Below are 5,740 nucleotides of genomic sequence, written 5' to 3'. Positions count from 1 at the left end.
CATCTGGGGAAGAAGTATGTGGTTAGATCTCTCCAAATGGATGAAGGATGTGAACATACTTGTGTCCCATGTAAATGTTCATCTAAAGGTGACTTCAGCTGAGGAGCTATCCAATAATTAATTAAATAGGATATCTAAGATATTTTGTTCTGCACACTCAGGCTCTTTCCCCCATTCTTGTCATTGTCCAATGGGCCCATAAACAAAGTAGCCATGTGGCAGAGATGGGACTTATGCATTGGCTTGACAACATGGACTTCCACTCACCAAGGCTGACTGGCTACATCTGCTGCTGAGTGCCACCTCTGCCAAGAGAAGAGAGCAACACTGAGTCCCAGACATGACACCATTTCCCGGGGTAACCAGCCAGCAAGGTGGAAGGTTGACTACATTGGATTACTACCTCCATGGAAAGAATGATGCTTTGTCCTTACTGAATTAGATATTTATTTTGGTTATGGATTTGCCTTTCTTACACATGCTTCTGCTAAAACCACCATTCATGGTCCTAAAGAACTCTTTTTCCACCATCATGGTATTCCATACAATATTGCTTGACTAAGAAACCCACTAAACAGCCAGAGATGTGTGACAGTGGGATTACACTCTTGGAATCCATTGGTCTTACCATGTTCTCCACCATCCTGAAGCAGCTGACCTGATAGAAAGATGAAATGGCCTTTTGATGACACAGTTAAAGTATGAATTAGGTGGCAGCAGCAGCAGCAGCAGCAGCATAGAAGGCTGGGTAAGGGTTCTTGAGAAGGCAGTATATGCTTTGAATCAGTATCCAATGTAAGTACTGTTTCTTCCATAGTCGGGATCTATGGTTCCAGGAAATCAAGGGGTAGAAAAGAGAATAGTGCCACCTACTATCATTCCTCATGACCCACTAGGTTAGTTTTTGCCTCCTGTTCCCACACCTCTATGTTCTGGTGGCCTAGAAGTTTTGGTTCCAGAATGGGGAATGTTTCTGCCAAGAGCCACAACAAATATTCCATTGAACTGGAAGCTCAGACTTCCCCCTGTCCACTTTAGGCTTCTGATGTCATTAAGCCAACAGACCAAGAAAAGAATAACAAACAGTGATAGGAGGGGTGATTGATCCAGATTTCCATGGGGAAATTGGATTGCTTTTACACAATAGAGGTAAGGAAGTTTATGTCTGAAGTGCAGGAGATCCTTTAGGGCTTCTCTTGGTGTTACCATATCCTGTGATTAAAGTAAATGAGAAACTACAACAGCCTAACCCAGGCAGGCTGACAAAGGAAAAAGAGCCTTCAGGAATTAAGGTATAGGTAACTCCTCCACAAAAAGTGCAAAGACCTTCTGAGGTGCTTGCCAACAGTGGAGGCAATACAGAATGGGTAGCAGAGGAAGGTAGTTATAAATACCAGCTAAGGCCACATTACCAGTTGCAAAGATGAGGACTAAAATTGACATGAATGTTTCATATTTTGTTAAGAATATGTTTGTAAAGATATTTGTGTTTTCTTTCCTCAATTTATCATGTGATATAACATCAATTAAGAGAATATCAATGGTTATATCATATTTAAGTTTGAGATACTAAAAGAATGTTACTTAAGGGACATTGCCACCTATTCTTAATTTACAATTTGTTTGTGGTTGTATGAGGTATAGTTATAGCATGTTAAATATAATTTTGATATGGTTAAATACATAATGCATTTGTGATTGTACATGGGAAAGTTATATCATGCATGTTTAGGTGTTATTATGATCTGGTGATTGTCTTCATTTGGTGATTAATCATGACATGAGATGGGATTGTATGTGAAGTTGACAAGGGATGCATTTGTGGTGGCTATTCTTAGTACTCAATTTGACTACATCTGGAGTTAAATAAAACAAAAAAATAGACAGCACATTTGTGAGGGATTTTTGATTAATCTGAAGTGGGAAGATCTACTTCTAATCTGGACCTTTGAGGTAGAAAGTCACACCTTTAATCCAGATCTCTAATCTGGGCCACACCTAATGCTGGAAGCCTATATAAACACATGGAAGAAGAAAGCTTTTCCTTTTTGCCTGCTTGCTCTCACTTTGATACTAAGTCCATTCCTCCACTGGCATTAGAGTTTACTTCTCTGGGATTCCAGTTTATACTGAAGACTAACTGAGACATCCACCCTCATGGACTGAGTAAGTACTGGATTCTTGGACTTTCCATTCATAGCCAGCCATTGTTGGATTAGCTGGACCACAGCCTATTGGTCATTCTAATACATCCCCTTGCTCTACTTATATAAGACAGGTTCATTTTTTAGGTTCTGTTACTTTAAAGACCACTGACTAATACACTAGCCAACAAGCTCCATGGATCTGTTGGTCTTGACCTTTGCAGCACCGAGATTACTAGAGCAGATCACCATGCTAAGATTTTTGTTTTGTTTTAAGATTATAATATAATTAGAATACTCAGCTTTTACAATGTAGATTCTGGGTTCAAACTCATGTCCTCCTGCTTTCAAGATAAGCACCTATGGATTGGGCTCTTTTCCCAGTCCTAGCAGTAAATTGTTTAAAAATCAAAGCAGAAATCAAAATGAATATGTAAGCTAAGTGATAGGGCAAGAAAGGAAAATCCAATAGGTCACTATAAAACAGAATATTTCTTGGGGGGAGGGGTAACTCCATAGTTTTGCTCCACTGTTTGCTTAGGTCCAACGAAAGCAAACACTTCAGCTACTTAAAAACAGAAGTTATTTTTTAAAACTATTGGATTAAAAAAGAACTTCTAGATCAAAAAGCACATGTACATTTTAATTAGGTAAAAAATTAAGATGGGTGCAGAAGATTCTGGTCTTTCCCCACATAGTCCCAGCAGGCCTGCGGGTCTGTGTAGAGCTGAGATTTTAAGTCTTTCTTCCTCAGAATGGGGTTTATTAAAGTTGTCAAGAATAAGGCCTACTTTAAGAGATACCAAGTGAGATTCAGAAGGCAGTGAGAGGGTGAAATTGACTACTATGTTCAGAAATGACTGGTGATCCAGAACTGAAGTAAGTACAACTCACTCAAACACAGGATGTTAGTTTGTGTAACTAACAGAGACATCATCTGCTAGATTGTGTATGCCTGTAGAAGAGGATATGGTAGTCTGTGCAGCATATGCACATGAACTGCCAAAATACAGTGTGAAAGGTGGCCTGACAAATTATGCTGCAGGTTATTGTACTGGCCTGAGGCTGTCCCAAAGGCTTCTCAATAGGTTTGGCCTGGACAAGATCTACGAAGGCCAAATTGAGATGAAAACAATGTGGAAAGCAATGATGGTCAGCCTGGTGCATTCACTTGCTATTTGGATGCAGGTCTTGCCTGAACTACAACTGGAAATAAAGTTTTGGGGGACCCTAAAGGAGTGGTGGATGGTGGCTTGTCTATCCCTTTCAAAAGATTCCTTGCTTTTGAAAGCAAGATCAGTGCAAAAGTACACTAAAAGCACAGCATGGGTCAGAATGTCACAGATTACATGTGTTACCTAACAGAGGAAGATGAACATGCTTATAGGAAACAGTTCTCTCAGTTCATAAAGAGCATCATAACTCCAGACACAATGGAGGAGATACATACGAAAGCTCATGATGCTACTGACAGAATCCAGTCTATGAGAAGGCTAGGAGACAAACAATAGAGGTAGAACCAAATGTCCTTCCTTGCCCAGAAGACTGAGTTGCTCAAAAGCAGGCAAGCTTCCTCAGAGCCCAGGAATGGGCTGCTGAGAGCTAATGCAATTTTCTAGTGTGGTGATATTGTGTTCCCCAACATATTGTGTACCCTAATAAACTTATCTGGGGTCGGAGAACAGAACAGCCACTAGATATAGAGGCCAGAAAATGGTGGCACACACACCATCTGGATTTCTGTGAGTTCAATGCCACACTGGAAACAGCCAGGTGTGGTGACACACGCCTTTAATCCCAGGAAGTGATGGCAGGAAGGAGAAAGGTATATAAGGCGTGAGAACCAGAAACTAGAGCTTGGCTAAGTGTTTAGCAGCAGTTCAGCTGAGATTCATTCCAGATGAGGACTCAGAGGCTTCCAGTTTGAGGAAACAGGATTGGCTGAATAGTTGGGAGGTGAGGTAGCTGTGGCCTCTTCTGTCTCTCTGATCTTTCAGCGTTCACCCCAATACCTGGCTCTGGGTTTGTTTTTATTAATAAGACCTTTTAAGATTCATGCTACATCTATGAAGCTTTTTTTCTCATTAAAGACAATAAACTTACTAAGTAGCTTATAAATAAAAATGAAGATGTACATTGCTAAGAGCTTATTAAGGGAACTTGCTCCATAAATAATATTGTATTGGTGGGGAGGTAATATAAAATGTTTTCCAGTCTGATACTTGGAAACTAATAACTTCTTGTGAAAATGGAACCGGCTTTCCTCTCTTAGTGCTTCCACTTTCTTTTCTCTCTTACATTCTTTTCATTTACTTATTCTTTTGAGACATGCATAGCTCCGGTTGTCCTAGAATTCACTGTGTAGACCAGGCTGGCCTCAAAAATCACAGAGATCCACCTGCCTCTGCCTCCCTGCTGGGATTAAAAGGGTGTGCCACCATGCCAGACCTCTGCTTTATTTTTTACAGTGAAATCAAGGAGGAAATTTCAAACCTAAAATTTAGTCATTCCTTCCACACTCTTTACAAAGTCTGTTGGTTTCTATTCTACACTTCAGGCTCTTAACAAACCTCTACCATTCATATGGCCTGTCAATGTTATTGCAGTTCCTCCCCTCACCCCCATCCAGTGCTTCCTCACAGCATAACTTCGATTGTTTACTGGCTCACATCCACCAAGCAAATTAAGAGAGAAGTAAAAGATAACCCTGGTTCTACAGATTGCACATATGCACTTTGGGTTAATCTGTAAGGGATATTATTTCTGATCCTCATGGCCTCACTACTGACTAGCAATGTGACTTAATCTATGGCAGTACTCTCCTTCGTGAGGCGGTTAGCGCACTTACGTACACGTATATGTATGCGTATACGTTATGGTGCATTTCTTCCTGGAGGTCACCAATGCTGTCTAATAAATCATGGCAGGGAATCGTGGCTTTCAGCTGTATATGCTACGGACAGAGGTGTGTTCTCCTGCGGACATGATTCATACGCAGGATGACTACTTCTGGGTTTCACCACTCCCAAATTGTAGGAGCACACTTAGCATTTCTTTTCTTTTTTTTTTTTTTTGGTTTTTCGAGACAGGGTTTCTGTGTAGCTTTGCGCCTTTCCTGGAGCTCACTTGGTAGCCCAGGCTGGCCTCGAACTCACGGAGATCCGCCCGCCTCTGCCTCCTGAGTGCTGGGATTAAAGGCGTGCGCCACCACGCCCGGCCACACTTAGCATTTCTAGAGCGTTCCCCTCCGCCAGTCAGACTGATTTCCTGAACACTTGGGTTGAGTTCCAAGAGAGCGCAACAGCCGGGACGCGGTGGTAGCGTTAAAAACTAACACACGCTCCCTCAGCACTCGGTCCTTGGGACTACACAGCCTCTGTCTCTCACGCGACCGAGGTTCCTCTTCTTCGCCAAGACGCCTGGTCTTTTAACAACCGCGTCTCTTTCGCCCCCAGTTTTCTGTCAACGTCTCGCTGAATTCAAACCGCGGCGCACCCCGACTCTTGCCTACTAAGAGTTCGCCGAGAGCTCCGGGAGGCCCTTCTCGCGAGGAGGCCAACTCTCGCGGTATTTCCCAGGTTCCAGAATCCTTCGCG

General features: G+C 42.2%; 1 pseudogene; it reads left to right on the top strand.

Moving 5' to 3' along the window:
- The first annotated feature begins 2,871 nt into the window (after positions 1-2,871).
- On the top strand, positions 2,872-3,826 carry LOC114711022 (annotated as a pseudogene).
- The last annotated feature ends 1,914 nt before the right edge of the window (positions 3,827-5,740 follow it).

Source organism: Peromyscus leucopus, chromosome 6 (assembly GCF_004664715.2).
Source record: "Peromyscus leucopus breed LL Stock chromosome 6, UCI_PerLeu_2.1, whole genome shotgun sequence".
Classification (NCBI taxonomy): Eukaryota; Metazoa; Chordata; class Mammalia; order Rodentia; family Cricetidae; genus Peromyscus; species Peromyscus leucopus.
The sequence above is the reverse complement of the archived record's forward strand: the minus strand, read 5'-3'. Positions and strand labels throughout refer to the sequence as shown.